The 16183-nt window shown below is 41.7% G+C and overlaps 5 non-coding genes across 5 annotated transcripts; all 5 read left to right on the top strand.

Annotated features, from left to right (window-relative positions):
• The first annotated feature begins 191 nt into the window (after positions 1-191).
• LOC118241938 lies at positions 192-298 on the top strand. The gene has a single exon (XR_004776431.1). It is a non-coding gene; the product is annotated as a U6 spliceosomal RNA (small nuclear RNA).
• A 3138-nt stretch (positions 299-3436) lies between these two features.
• LOC118241937 lies at positions 3437-3543 on the top strand. Its single transcript, XR_004776430.1, has one exon. It is a non-coding gene; the product is annotated as a U6 spliceosomal RNA (small nuclear RNA).
• Positions 3544-6683: 3140 nt separating this feature from the next.
• LOC118241936 lies at positions 6684-6790 on the top strand. Its single transcript, XR_004776429.1, has one exon. It is a non-coding gene; the product is annotated as a U6 spliceosomal RNA (small nuclear RNA).
• A 3249-nt stretch (positions 6791-10039) lies between these two features.
• Positions 10040-10146, top strand: LOC118241935. The gene has a single exon (XR_004776428.1). It is a non-coding gene; the product is annotated as a U6 spliceosomal RNA (small nuclear RNA).
• Positions 10147-13275: 3129 nt separating this feature from the next.
• LOC118241960 lies at positions 13276-13382 on the top strand. The gene has a single exon (XR_004776453.1). It is a non-coding gene; the product is annotated as a U6 spliceosomal RNA (small nuclear RNA).
• The last annotated feature ends 2801 nt before the right edge of the window (positions 13383-16183 follow it).

Below are 16183 nucleotides of genomic sequence, written 5' to 3'. Positions count from 1 at the left end.
GATGTAAAAAATTATCAAGTTTTTTTTGGGAGACACGGGGAGGCTGGTTTTGCTCCATGAGTGGGTGGAGTCACCTTCCTGTCCTCTGACGAATCATAACGGTGACCTACGGGCCTCTGAGACCTGCCGTCTTGCAGAGACCTCTTCCCGGCATGGGCAGTTATATGTGTGCCCCGTGCAGCAGTGGTGACGTGCTTGTTACGGCAGCACATATACTAAAATTGGATCGATACAGAGAAGATTAGCATGGCCCCTGCGAAAGGATGACACGCAAATCCGTGAAGCGCTCCACATTTTTGGCCACCGGAGACGTGGCATGCCAATCCGGCAGGTCCTGCCATCTGTGGACCAAGAATTACGACGCTTCCGCTTCACTTATAAAACTAGCACCTTTTCTACGGCTCAACGTCACGTTTCAGAGACAGTCTAAGTTAGGAGCATAACTTTGAGATTGAGCAAAATACATTAAACTGTAGGGTATGGCTAAAGCACTGCGCACACACTGTGATTTTCAACAACGAACTAATGGAGATGTCACTGACTGACTGGTTTTTAGTTGTTGTTCAAATACAGAAATTGACAAAAAGTCACAGAGACTCTCTCCACACCTAGATATCAGTCCATGAATGAGTGAACGATGCTTGCCGGTGCTGGATAAATTAATATCCAGTGGGTAGAGGGTGCTATACATATGTATTTTTGTCCTTTGCTGGGTTGGAAGTGCAAGATGAGAATTTCCTCCAGCGCCTTCCCTTCCCTTTAATCAAGTCTCCGCCCCTTGCCCTGCAATCTCACCCCCTAACTCCCCCTTCCTGCCTTGTCAGGGTCTGCCCCGCCGCTTGATCTTTACCCTTATCCTTTTCCTGTGTTGTGCAGTGGGGAAAGGGTCCTTCTATATCTACCTTCCCCAAGCATGCATACCTGGCTGGGTGGGATGAGGTTATAATCAGAAATGGGGATAAGGCAAGGCAAGGCAAGGCAAGGCAAGGCAAGGCTATGCTATGCTCAGCCGTACTCAGCCATGGTGCTTGGGCTGTTTTTACCTTTGTAAATTCTTCACATGCAGGAATCTCAACTTTGTGGTTTTCCTGGATGTTTTTTGTTAATGGTATGCTGCTCTTGCTGTTTTAAACTCATTTTGAATGCTTTGTACTTGTTTGGTCTAACGCTGTCTGTTTGGAGTTGTGCATGTATTTAAACTGAAGAATTTAAACTGAAGTAGGTAGTGGGGATAAGCAATCCATTTACATCCAGACTTATTTGTCCATCATTATGTTTCCATTTGAGCTCTTCCAATACAGAAACAAATGTTAAAAAAACAAAGTGACTGATTTTTTTGGGTGTATAATGTGTTCTTTGATTTCATTCATGCTCTACATTTTCTGATTCACCAGGGTCTTGTCTAATAATCTGAACAGTTTTGAGCATATACATGAAATGACTAAGTAGCTACAAGTATTTTGCACCAGATGTCCTAGACGTCTCCAAAGTGTCCAAAAACCTGTCCATATGCACACAAAGTCGTCATTCACTATACATCAAGTTTGCATGTTTCTTTTTGCTAAAACATCACAGTATGTTACTTTAGTAAGTTTCACAACAATATTAGCTTCATAGCATCATTGTTATTAAGGGAAAAAACTGTAGCTAATACTGTAAATGCTGGGGAAAATGCAGTAAATTCTGTAATACTGCAAAAAAAATTATACTTTCTCATATATACTGACAATTTGTAGCAAGATTATGAATTTTTCCAGCAGTGAATGAAAACATCCAGTGATTTGCTATGCAAACATCAAAGCTTGCCCATGCTGACAGCCAAGATAGTCTATACTAGCAGCACCCAATCAACTCCGCATAAACTTCAGCTAAAATAAGCCTCTTCCTTTCCGTGCTTTAAAAAAAGTATTGGTAATCAAATCATTCTTATGGCTGTACGAGATTCGTAAAACAGCATCAAACCCATGCGCTACACTTTATCGGCTAACGACACTGAAGCACTGGGTGATAGTACGCAGACCTTTAAACATTAAAGGTATGACTAAATAAAGCAAGTGTGTGGGGTCTAGGTTTTCGTCTACACGTCCACTATTTGATGAAACAGCTGCCAATCGTGTTACTTGCCCTGGATTCACTTGGGAAGTAAAGGATAGTCACCCCCCCTTCCCACTTCACACATTGTTGAGAATTGCTGTCACTCCAAGACAATGGCGCTGCAATGGCCAATAGAAATCAATAGAAAATACAAAAGGGCGGTCTAATGCTCTATTCATGAACACTTTTAAGTCTGTAACATGCATTTTGAGGTAACTAAAAGGTTTGCATAGTTTGTGTTATCTTGCGAAGGAAATGAACATGTGTTTTTGTGCAAAGACTTGAGCACGCAATTAAAGAACTTTACCATCCCTTTGTATACCAATTAAACCTGTCATGCAGTTGCTTCGATGATAATTTCATTTTCTGTGAGGAAATCTGATGTTATCTTATCCTGGAAAAAGCATGTTTTAAAAATGCCATTTAAAAGGCCAGGGACGATTGTTGGAAATTTACCAGAAAAACACCGTGTATTCAGCTTGGGATTTCTGGCGAACGGTTGCATGTAGATGGCTGAAAATCGGTAAGCAGGTACTTGTTTTAGTCCTAAGAAATATTACTTTGATAAATGTACTGTACTTTAAGAATATTTGATGCTATGGAGTGATTTATTTGAGTATGCAAGTTTGGGCCCGCCGGCAGGGCCCGCTACGGGGCCATTTTAAAAGGGCAGCTGCGTAGCTCTTTACCTTGATGCTGGGGGCAAGCTGATCTAGTGCAACATCTTGTGTTATTTGGGCTGTGTACCTAAAACTGGGTGCCGGGTATTTTTTTAAATAGTTCGATTCGTTGCGGACATAGACGACGGACGACGAGGTGGTCTTAAATTTGCAGCTTTTGATGAATGTCCTTCTTTGTGAGCATTGTGCTTATAATCATTTGTTGAAGAAAAGTGCTGTGATTTGTATTTATACCTTTCTATGTAGCATGTAAGATTTCAGTCAGTGACACCCTCTTTTAACAAGTTCTTTTTGATTTATTACCAAATTCTAAATGTTGTCCCTAAACCTAGCTAAGATGAAAAACCTTAAAGCAACTGTCAATCTGAGAGTGTGAATTGATTCCACAAATAAGGTGCTTGGCTAGTTTTGGATTTCCTTTCATCATGGCTTTGGATCAAGGTTTCAAACGTCAGGTTAGGGTTATTGTTTGATGTAAAAAATTATCAAGTTTTTTTTGGGAGACACGGGGAGGCTGGTTTTGCTCCATGAGTGGGTGGAGTCACCTTCCTGTCCTCTGACGAATCATAACGGTGACCTACGGGCCTCTGAGACCTGCCGTCTTGCAGAGACCTCTTCCCGGCATGGGCAGTTATATGTGTGCCCCGTGCAGCAGTGGTGACGTGCTTGTTACGGCAGCACATATACTAAAATTGGATCGATACAGAGAAGATTAGCATGGCCCCTGCGAAAGGATGACACGCAAATCCGTGAAGCGCTCCACATTTTTGGCCACCGGAGACGTGGCATGCCAATCCGGCAGGTCCTGCCATCTGTGGACCAAGAATTACGACGCTTCCGCTTCACTTATAAAACTAGCACCTTTTCTACGGCTCAACGTCACGTTTCAGAGACAGTCTAAGTTAGGAGCATAACTTTGAGATTGAGCAAAATACATTAAACTGTAGGGTATGGCTAAAGCACTGCGCACACACTGTGATTTTCAACAACGAACTAATGGAGATGTCACTGACTGACTGGTTTTTAGTTGTTGTTCAAATACAGAAATTGACAAAAAGTCACAGAGACTCTCTCCACACCTAGATATCAGTCCATGAATGAGTGAACGATGCTTGCCGGTGCTGGATAAATTAATATCCAGTGGGTAGAGGGTGCTATACATATGTATTTTTGTCCTTTGCTGGGTTGGAAGTGCAAGATGAGAATTTCCTCCAGCGCCTTCCCTTCCCTTTAATCAAGTCTCCGCCCCTTGCCCTGCAATCTCACCCCCTAACTCCCCCTTCCTGCCTTGTCAGGGTCTGCCCCGCCGCTTGATCTTTACCCTTATCCTTTTCCTGTGTTGTGCAGTGGGGAAAGGGTCCTTCTATATCTACCTTCCCCAAGCATGCATACCTGGCTGGGTGGGATGAGGTTATAATCAGAAATGGGGATAAGGCAAGGCAAGGCAAGGCAAGGCAAGGCAAGGCTATGCTATGCTCAGCCGTACTCAGCCATGGTGCTTGGGCTGTTTTTACCTTTGTAAATTCTTCACATGCAGGAATCTCAACTTTGTGGTTTTCCTGGATGTTTTTTGTTAATGGTATGCTGCTCTTGCTGTTTTAAACTCATTTTGAATGCTTTGTACTTGTTTGGTCTAACGCTGTCTGTTTGGAGTTGTGCATGTATTTAAACTGAAGAATTTAAACTGAAGTAGGTAGTGGGGATAAGCAATCCATTTACATCCAGACTTATTTGTCCATCATTATGTTTCCATTTGAGCTCTTCCAATACAGAAACAAATGTTAAAAAAACAAAGTGACTGATTTTTTTGGGTGTATAATGTGTTCTTTGATTTCATTCATGCTCTACATTTTCTGATTCACCAGGGTCTTGTCTAATAATCTGAACAGTTTTGAGCATATACATGAAATGACTAAGTAGCTACACAGTATTTTCCACCAGATGTCCTAGACGTCTCCAAAGTGTCCAAAAACCTGTCCATATGCACACAAAGTCGTCATTCACTATACATCAAGTTTGCATGTTTCTTTTTGCTAAAACATCACAGTATGTTGCTTTAGTAAGTTTCACAACAATATTAGCTTCATAGCATCATTGTTATTAAGGGAAAAAACTGTAGCTAATACTGTAAATGCTGGGGAAAATGCAGTAAATTCTGTAATACTGCAAAAAAAATTATACTTTCTCATATATACTGACAATTTGTAGCAAGATTATGAATTTTTCCAGCAGTGAATGAAAACATCCAGTGATTTGCTATGCAAACATCAAAGCTTGCCCATGCTGACAGCCAAGATAGTCTATACTAGCAGCACCCAATCAACTCCGCATAAACTTCAGCTAAAATAAGCCTCTTCCTTTCCGTGCTTTAAAAAAAGTATTGGTAATCAAATCATTCTTATGGCTGTACGAGATTCGTAAAACAGCATCAAACCCATGCGCTACACTTTATCGGCTAACGACACTGAAGCACTGGGTGATAGTACGCAGACCTTTAAACATTAAAGGTATGACTAAATAAAGCAAGTGTGTGGGGTCTAGGTTTTCGTCTACACGTCCACTATTTGATGAAACAGCTGCCAATCGTGTTACTTGCCCTGGATTCACTTGGGAAGTAAAGGATAGTCACCCCCCCTTCCCACTTCACACATTGTTGAGAATTGCTGTCACTCCAAGACAATGGCGCTGCAATGGCCAATAGAAATCAATAGAAAATACAAAAGGGCGGTCTAATGCTCTATTCATGAACACTTTTAAGTCTGTAACATGCATTTTGAGGTAACTAAAAGGTTTGCATAGTTTGTGTTATCTTGCGAAGGAAATGAACATGTGTTTTTGTGCAAAGACTTGAGCACGCAATTAAAGAACTTTACCATCCCTTTGTATACCAATTAAACCTGTCATGCAGTTGCTTCGATGATAATTTCATTTTCTGTGAGGAAATCTGATGTTATCTTATCCTGGAAAAAGCATGTTTTAAAAATGCCATTTAAAAGGCCAGGGACGATTGTTGGAAATTTACCAGAAAAACACCGTGTATTCAGCTTGGGATTTCTGGCGAACGGTTGCATGTAGATGGCTGAAAATCGGTAAGCAGGTACTTGTTTTAGTCCTAAGAAATATTACTTTGATAAATGTACTGTACTTTAAGAATATTTGATGCTATGGAGTGATTTATTTGAGTATGCAAGTTTGGGCCCGCCGGCAGGGCCCGCTACGGGGCCATTTTAAAAGGGCAGCTGCGTAGCTCTTTACCTTGATGCTGGGGGCAAGCTGATCTAGTGCAACATCTTGTGTTATTTGGGCTGTGTACCTAAAACTGGGTGCCGGGTATTTTTTTAAATAGTTCGATTCGTTGCGGACATAGACGACGGACGACGAGGTGGTCTTAAATTTGCAGCTTTTGATGAATGTCCTTCTTTGTGAGCATTGTGCTTATAATCATTTGTTGAAGAAAAGTGCTGTGATTTGTATTTATACCTTTCTATGTAGCATGTAAGATTTCAGTCAGTGACACCCTCTTTTAACAAGTTCTTTTTGATTTATTACCAAATTCTAAATGTTGTCCCTAAACCTAGCTAAGATGAAAAACCTTAAAGCAACTGTCAATCTGAGAGTGTGAATTGATTCCACAAATAAGGTGCTTGGCTAGTTTTGGATTTCCTTTCATCATGGCTTTGGATCAAGGTTTCAAACGTCAGGTTAGGGTTATTGTTTGATGTAAAAAATTATCAAGTTTTTTTTGGGAGACACGGGGAGGCTGGTTTTGCTCCATGAGTGGGTGGAGTCACCTTCCTGTCCTCTGACGAATCATAACGGTGACCTACGGGCCTCTGAGACCTGCCGTCTTGCAGAGACCTCTTCCCGGCATGGGCAGGTTATATGTGTGCCCCGTGCAGCAGTGGTGACGTGCTTGTTACGGCAGCACATATACTAAAATTGGATCGATACAGAGAAGATTAGCATGGCCCCTGCGAAAGGATGACACGCAAATCCGTGAAGCGCTCCACATTTTTGGCCACCGGAGACGTGGCATGCCAATCCGGCAGGTCCTGCCATCTGTGGACCAAGAATTACGACGCTTCCGCTTCACTTATAAAACTAGCACCTTTTCTACGGCTCAACGTCACGTTTCAGAGACAGTCTAAGTTAGGAGCATAACTTTGAGATTGAGCAAAATACATTAAACTGTAGGGTATGGCTAAAGCACTGCGCACACACTGTGATTTTCAACAACGAACTAATGGAGATGTCACTGACTGACTGGTTTTTAGTTGTTGTTCAAATACAGAAATTGACAAAAAGTCACAGAGACTCTCTCCACACCTAGATATCAGTCCATGAATGAGTGAACGATGCTTGCCGGTGCTGGATAAATTAATATCCAGTGGGTAGAGGGTGCTATACATATGTATTTTTGTCCTTTGCTGGGTTGGAAGTGCAAGATGAGAATTTCCTCCAGCGCCTTCCCTTCCCTTTAATCAAGTCTCCGCCCCTTGCCCTGCAATCTCACCCCCTAACTCCCCCTTCCTGCCTTGTCAGGGTCTGCCCCGCCGCTTGATCTTTACCCTTATCCTTTTCCTGTGTTGTGCAGTGGGGAAAGGGTCCTTCTATATCTACCTTCCCCAAGCATGCATACCTGGCTGGGTGGGATGAGGTTATAATCAGAAATGGGGATAAGGCAAGGCAAGGCAAGGCAAGGCAAGGCAAGGCTATGCTATGCTCAGCCGTACTCAGCCATGGTGCTTGGGCTGTTTTTACCTTTGTAAATTCTTCACATGCAGGAATCTCAACTTTGTGGTTTTCCTGGATGTTTTTTGTTAATGGTATGCTGCTCTTGCTGTTTTAAACTCATTTTGAATGCTTTGTACTTGTTTGGTCTAACGCTGTCTGTTTGGAGTTGTGCATGTATTTAAACTGAAGTAGGCAGTGGGGATAAGCAATCCATTTACATCCAGACTTATTTGTCCATCATTATGTTTCCATTTGAGCTCTTCCAATACAGAAACAAATGTTAAAAAAACAAAGTGACTGATTTTTTTGGGTTTATAATGTGTTCTTTGATTTCATTCATGCTCTACATTTTCTGATTCACCAGGGTCTTGTCTAATAATCTGAACAGTTTTGAGCATATACATGAAATGACTAAGTAGCTACAAGTATTTTCCACCAGATGTCCTAGACGTCTCCAAAGTGTCCAAAAACCTGTCCAAATGCACACAAAGTCGTCATTCACTATACATCAAGTTTGCATGTTTCTTTTTGCTAAAACATCACAGTATGTTACTTTAGTAAGTTCCACAACAATATTAGCTTCATAGCATCATTGTTATTAAGGGAAAAAACTGTAGCTAATACTGTAAATGCTGGGGAAAATGCAGTAAATTCTGTAATACTGCAAAAAAAATTATACTTTCTCATATATACTCATATATATATATTTATCCGGTGCTGGATAAATTAATATCCAGTGGGTAGAGGGTGCTATACATATGTATTTTTGTCCTTTGCTGGGTTGGAAGTGCAAGATGAGAATTTCCTCCAGCGCCTTCCCTTCCCTTTAATCAAGTCTCCGCCCCTTGCCCTGCAATCTCACCCCCTAACTCCCCCTTCCTGCCTTGTCAGGGTCTGCCCCGCCGCTTGATCTTTACCCTTATCCTTTTCCTGTGTTGTGCAGTGGGGAAAGGGTCCTTCTATATCTACCTTCCCCAAGCATGCATACCTGGCTGGGTGGGATGAGGTTATAATCAGAAATGGGGATAAGGCAAGGCAAGGCAAGGCAAGGCAAACCCATGCGCTACACTTTATCGGCTAACGACACTGAAGCACTGGGTGATAGTACGCAGACCTTTAAACATTAAAGGTATGACTAAATAAAGCAAGTGTGTGGGGTCTAGGTTTTCGTCTACACGTCCACTATTTGATGAAACAGCTGCCAATCGTGTTACTTGCCCTGGATTCACTTGGGAAGTAAAGGATAGTCACCCCCCCTTCCCACTTCACACATTGTTGAGAATTGCTGTCACTCCAAGACAATGGCGCTGCAATGGCCAATAGAAATCAATAGAAAATACAAAAGGGCGGTCTAATGCTCTATTCATGAACACTTTTAAGTCTGTAACATGCATTTTGAGGTAACTAAAAGGTTTGCATAGTTTGTGTTATCTTGCGAAGGAAATGAACATGTGTTTTTGTGCAAAGACTTGAGCACGCAATTAAAGAACTTTACCATCCCTTTGTATACCAATTAAACCTGTCATGCAGTTGCTTCGATGATAATTTCATTTTCTGTGAGGAAATCTGATGTTATCTTATCCTGGAAAAAGCATGTTTTAAAAATGCCATTTAAAAGGCCAGGCACGATTGTTGGAAATTTACCAGAAAAACACCGTGTATTCAGCTTGGGATTTCTAGCGAACGGTTGCATGTAGATGGCTGAAAATCGGTAAGCAGGTACTTGTTTTAGTCCTAAGAAATATTACTTTGATAAATGTACTGTACTTTAAGAATATTTGATGCTATGGAGTGATTTATTTGAGTATGCAAGTTTGGGCCCGCCGGCAGGGCCCGCTACGGGGCCATTTTAAAAGGGCAGCTGCGTAGCTCTTTACCTTGATGCTGGGGGCAAGCTGATCTAGTGCAACATCTTGTGTTATTTGGGCTGTGTACCTAAAACTGGCTGCCGGGTATTTTTTTAAATAGTTCGATTCGTTGCGGACATAGACGACGGACGACGAGGTGGTCTTAAATTTGCAGCTTTTGATGAATGTCCTTCTTTGTGAGCATTGTGCTTATAATCATTTGTTGAAGAAAAGTGCTGTGATTTGTATTTATACCTTTCTATGTAGCATGTAAGATTTCAGTCAGTGACACCCTCTTTTAACAAGTTCTTTTTGATTTATTACCAAATTCTAAATGTTGTCCCTAAACCTAGCTAAGATGAAAAAGCCTTAAAGCAACTGTCAATCTGAGAGTGTGAATTGATTCCACAAATAAGGTGCTTGGCTAGTTTTGGATTTCCTTTCATCATGGCTTTGGATCAAGGTTTCAAACGTCAGGTTAGGGTTATTGTTTGATGTAAAAAATTATCAAGTTTTTTTTGGGAGACACGGGGAGGCTGGTTTTGCTCCATGAGTGGGTGGAGTCACCTTCCTGTCCTCTGACGAATCATAACGGTGACCTACGGGCCTCTGAGACCTGCCGTCTTGCAGAGACCTCTTCCCGGCATGGGCGGTTATATGTGTGCCCCGTGCAGCAGTGGTGACGTGCTTGTTACGGCAGCACATATACTAAAATTGGATCGATACAGAGAAGATTAGCATGGCCCCTGCGAAAGGATGACACGCAAATCCGTGAAGCGCTCCACATTTTTGGCCACCGGAGACGTGGCATGCCAATCCGGCAGGTCCTGCCATCTGTGGACCAAGAATTACGACGCTTCCGCTTCACTTATAAAACTAGCACCTTTTCTACGGCTCAACGTCACGTTTCAGAGACAGTCTAAGTTAGGAGCATAACTTTGAGATTGAGCAAAATACATTAAACTGTAGGGTATGGCTAAAGCACTGCGCACACACTGTGATTTTCAACAACGAACTAATGGAGATGTCACTGACTGACTGGTTTTTAGTTGTTGTTCAAATACAGAAATTGACGAAAAGTCACAGAGACTCTCTCCACACCTAGATATCAGTCCATGAATGAGTGAACGATGCTTGCCGGTGCTGGATAAATTAATATCCAGTGGGTAGAGGGTGCTATACATATGTATTTTTGTCCTTTGCTGGGTTGGAAGTGCAAGATGAGAATTTCCTCCAGCGCCTTCCCTTCCCTTTAATCAAGTCTCCGCCCCTTGCCCTGCAATCTCACCCCCTAACTCCCCCTTCCTGCCTTGTCAGGGTCTGCCCCGCCGCTTGATCTTTACCCTTATCCTTTTCCTGTGTTGTGCAGTGGGGAAAGGGTCCTTCTATATCTACCTTCCCCAAGCATGCATACCTGGCTGGGTGGGATGAGGTTATAATCAGAAATGGGGATAAGGCAAGGCAAGGCAAGGCTATGCTATGCTCAGCCGTACTCAGCCATGGTGCTTGGGCTGTTTTTACCTTTGTAAATTCTTCACATGCAGGAATCTCAACTTTGTGGTTTTCCTGGATGTTTTTTGTTAATGGTATGCTGCTCTTGCTGTTTTAAACTCATTTTGAATGCTTTGTACTTGTTTGGTCTAACGCTGTCTGTTTGGAGTTGTGCATGTATTTAAACTGAAGAATTTAAACTGAAGTAGGCAGTTGGGATAAGCAATCCATTTACATCCAGACTTATTTGTCCATCATTATGTTTCCATTTGAGCTCTTCCAATACAGAAACAAATGTTAAAAAAACAAAGTGACTGATTTTTTTTGGGTGTATAATGTGTTCTTTGATTTCATTCATGCTCTACATTTTCTGATTCACCAGGGTCTTGTCTAGTAATCTGAACAGTTTTGAGCATATACAGTGAAATGACTAAGTAGCTACACAGTATTTTCCACCAGATGTCCTAGACGTCTCCAAAGTGTCCAAAAACCTGTCCAAATGCACACAAAGTCGTCCATTCACTATACATCAAGTTTGCATGTTTCTTTTTGCTAAAACATCACAGTATGTTACTTTAGTAAGTTTCCACAACAATATTAGCTTCATAGCATCATTGTTATTAAGGGAAAAAACTGTAGCTAATACTGTAAATGCTGGGGAAAATGCAGTAAATTCTGTAATACTGCAAAAAAAATTATACTTTCTCATATATACTGACAATTTGTAGCAAGATTATGAATTTTTCCAGCAGTGAATGAAAACATCCAGTGATTTGCTATGCAAACATCAAAGCTTGCCCATGCTGACAGCCAAGATAGTCTATACTAGCAGCACCCAATCAACTCCGCATAAACTTCAGCTAAAATAAGCCTCTTCCTTTCCGTGCTTTAAAAAAAGTATTGGTAATCAAATCATTCTTATGGCTGTACGAGATTCGCAAAACAGCATCAAACCCATGCGCTACACTCTATCGGCTAACGACACTGATGCACTGGGTGATAGTACGCAGACCTTTAAACATTAAAGGTATGACTAAATAAAGCAAGTGTGTGGGGTCTAGGTTTTCGTCTACACTGTCCACTATTTGATGAAACAGCTGCCAATCGTGTTACTTGCCCTGGATTCACTTGGGAAGTAAAGGATAGTCACCCCCCCTTCCCACTTCACACATTGTTGAGAATTGCTGTCACTCCAAGACAATGGCGCTGCAATGGCCAATAGAAATCAATAGAAAATACAAAAGGGCGGTCTAATGCTCTATTCAGGAACACTTTTAAGTCTGTAACATGCATTTTGAGGTAACTAAAAGGTTTGCATAGTTTGTGTTATCTTGCGAAGGAAATGAACATGTGTTTTTGTGCAAAGACTTGAGCACGCAATTAAAGAACTTTACCATCCCTTTGTATACCAATTAAACCTGTCATGCAGTTGCTTTGATGATAATTTCATTTTCTGTGAGGAAATCTGATGTTATCTTATCCTGGAAAAAGCATGTTTTAAAAATGCCATTTAAAAGGCCAGGCATGATTGTTGGAAATTTACCAGAAAAACACCGTGTATTCAGCTTGGGATTTCTAGCGAACGGTTGCATGTAGATGGCTGAAAATCGGTAAGCAGGTACTTGTTTTAGTCCTAAGAAATATTACTTTGATAAATGTACTGTACTTTAAGAATATTTGATGCTATGGAGTGATTTATTTGAGTATGCAAGTTTGGGCCCGCCGGCAGGGCCCGCTACGGGGCCATTTTAAAAGGGCAGCTGCGTAGCTCTTTACCTTGATGCTGGGGGCAAGCTGATCTAGTGCAACATCTTGTGTTATTTGGGCTGTGTACCTAAAACTGGGTGCCGGGTATTTTTTTAAATAGTTCGATTCGTTGCGGACATAGACGACGGACGACGAGGTGGTCTTAAATTTGCAGCTTTTGATGAATGTCCTTCTTTGTGAGCATTGTGCTTATAATCATTTGTTGAAGAACAGTGCTGTGATTTGTATTTATACCTTTCTATGTAGCATGTAAGATTTCAGTCAGTGACACCCTCTTTTAACAAGTTCTTTTTGATTTATTACCAAATTCTAAATGTTGTCCCTAAACCTAGCTAAGATGAAAAACCTTAAAGCAACTGTCAATCTGAGAGTGTGAATTGATTCCACAAATAAGGTGCTTGGCTAGTTTTGGATTTCCTTTCATCATGGCTTTGGATCAAGGTTTCAAACGTCAGGTTAGGGTTATTGTTTGATGTAAAAAATTATCAAGTTTTTTTTGGGAGACACGGGGAGGCTGGTTTTGCTCCATGAGTGGGTGGAGTCACCTTCCTGTCCTCTGACGAATCATAACGGTGACCTACAGGCCTCTGAGACCTGCCGTCTTGCAGAGACCTCTTCCCGGCATGGGCGGTTATATGTGTGCCCCGTGCAGCAGTGGTGACGTGCTTGTTACGGCAGCACATATACTAAAATTGGATCGATACAGAGAAGATTAGCATGGCCCCTGCGAAAGGATGACACGCAAATCCGTGAAGCGCTCCACATTTTTGGCCACCGGAGACGTGGCATGCCAATCCGGCAGGTCCTGCCATCTGTGGACCAAGAATTACGACGCTTCCGCTTCACTTATAAAACTAGCACCTTTTCTACGGCTCAACGTCACGTTTCAGAGACAGTCTAAGTTAGGAGCATAACTTTGAGATTGAGCAAAATACATTAAACTGTAGGGTATGGCTAAAGCACTGCGCACACACTGTGATTTTCAACAACGAACTAATGGAGATGTCACTGACTGACTGGTTTTTAGTTGTTGTTCAAATACAGAAATTGACGAAAAGTCACAGAGACTCTCTCCACACCTAGATATCAGTCCATGAATGAGTGAACGATGCTTGCCGGTGCTGGATAAATTAATATCCAGTGGGTAGAGGGTGCTATACATATGTATTTTTGTCCTTTGCTGGGTTGGAAGTGCAAGATGAGAATTTCCTCCAGCGCCTTCCCTTCCCTTTAATCAAGTCTCCGCCCCTTGCCTTGCAATCTCACCCCCTAACTCCCCCTTCCTGCCTTGTCAGGGTCTGCCCCGCCCCTTGATCTTTACCCTTATCCTGTGTTCTGCAGTGGGGAAAGGGTCCTTCTATATCTGCCTTCCCCAAGCATGCATGTCTGGTTGGGTGGGATGAGGTTATAATCAGGAATGGGGATAAGGCAAGGCCAGGCCAGGCCAGGCAAGGCAAAGCTATGCTATGCTCAGCTATGGTGTTTGGGCTGTTTTTACCTTTGTAAATTCTTCACATGCAGGCATCTCAACTTTGTGGTTTTCTTGGATGTTTTTTGTTAATGATATGTTTCTCTTGCTGTTTTAAACTCATTTTTAATGCTTTGTACTTGTTTGGATGTTTTGAATGCTTTGTACGCTGTCTGTTTGGAGTTGTGCATGTATTTAAACTGAAGTAGGCAGTTGGGATAAGCAATCCATTTACATCCAGACTTATTTGTCTATCATTATGTTTCCATTTGAGCTCTTCCAATACAGAAACAAATGTTAAAAAAACAAAGTGACTGATTTTTTTGGGTGTATAATGTGTTCTTTGATTTCATTCATGCTCTACATTTTCTGATTCACCAGGGTCTTGTCTAATAATCTGAACAGTTTTGAGCATATACGTGAAATGACTAAGTAGCTACACATTATTTTCCACCAGATGTCCTAGACGTCTCCAAAGTGTCCAAAAACCTGTCCAAATGCACACAAAGTCTCCATTCACTATACATCAAGTTTGCATGTTTCTTTTTGCTAAAACATCACAGTATGTTACTTTAGTAAGTTCCACAACAATATTAGCTTCATAGCATCATTGTTATTAAGGGAAAAAACTGTAGCTAATACTGTAAATGCTGGGGAAAATGCAGTAAATTCTGTAATACTGCAAAAAAAATTATACTTTCTCATATATACTCATATATATATATTTATCCGGTGCTGGATAAATTAATATCCAGTGGGTAGAGGGTGCTATACATATGTATTTTTGTCCTTTGCTGGGTTGGAAGTGCAAGATGAGAATTTCCTCCAGCGCCTTCCCTTCCCTTTAATCAAGTCTCCGCCCCTTGCCCTGCAATCTCACCCCCTAACTCCCCCTTCCTGCCTTGTCAGGGTCTGCCCCGCCGCTTGATCTTTACCCTTATCCTTTTCCTGTGTTGTGCAGTGGGGAAAGGGTCCTTCTATATCTACCTTCCCCAAGCATGCATACCTGGCTGGGTGGGATGAGGTTATAATCAGAAATGGGGATAAGGCAAGGCAAGGCAAGGCAAGGCAAACCCATGCGCTACACTTTATCGGCTAACGACACTGAAGCACTGGGTGATAGTACGCAGACCTTTAAACATTAAAGGTATGACTAAATAAAGCAAGTGTGTGGGGTCTAGGTTTTCGTCTACACGTCCACTATTTGATGAAACAGCTGCCAATCGTGTTACTTGCCCTGGATTCACTTGGGAAGTAAAGGATAGTCACCCCCCCTTCCCACTTCACACATTGTTGAGAATTGCTGTCACTCCAAGACAATGGCGCTGCAATGGCCAATAGAAATCAATAGAAAATACAAAAGGGCGGTCTAATGCTCTATTCATGAACACTTTTAAGTCTGTAACATGCATTTTGAGGTAACTAAAAGGTTTGCATAGTTTGTGTTATCTTGCGAAGGAAATGAACATGTGTTTTTGTGCAAAGACTTGAGCACGCAATTAAAGAACTTTACCATCCCTTTGTATACCAATTAAACCTGTCATGCAGTTGCTTTGATGATAATTTCATTTTCTGTGAGGAAATCTGATGTTATCTTATCCTGGAAAAAGCATGTTTTAAAAATGCCATTTAAAAGGCCAGGCACGATTGTTGGAAATTTACCAGAAAAACACTGTGTATTCAGCTTGGGATTTCTGGCGAACGGTTGCATGTAGATGGCTGAAAATCGGTAAGCAGGTACTTGTTTTAGTCCTAAGAAATATTACTTTGATAAATGTACTGTACTTTAAGAATATTTGATGCTATGGAGTGATTTATTTGAGTATGCAAGTTTGGGCCCGCCGGCAGGGCCCGCTACGGGGCCATTTTAAAAGGGCAGCTGCGTAGCTCTTTACCTTGATGCTGGGGGCAAGCTGATCTAGTGCAACATCTTGTGTTATTTGGGCTGTGTACCTAAAACTGGCTGCTGGGTATTTTTTTAAATAGTTCGATTCGTTGCGGACATAGACGACGGAAGACGAGGTGGTCTTAAATTTGCAGCTTTTGATGAATGTCCTTCTTTGTGAGCATTGTGCTTATAATCATTTGTTGAAGAAAAGTGC

The sequence above is a fragment of the Electrophorus electricus genome, chromosome 8 (assembly GCF_013358815.1).
Source record: "Electrophorus electricus isolate fEleEle1 chromosome 8, fEleEle1.pri, whole genome shotgun sequence".
Taxonomy (NCBI): Eukaryota; Metazoa; Chordata; class Actinopteri; order Gymnotiformes; family Gymnotidae; genus Electrophorus; species Electrophorus electricus.
This window is presented reverse-complemented; position numbering and strand designations above follow the sequence as displayed.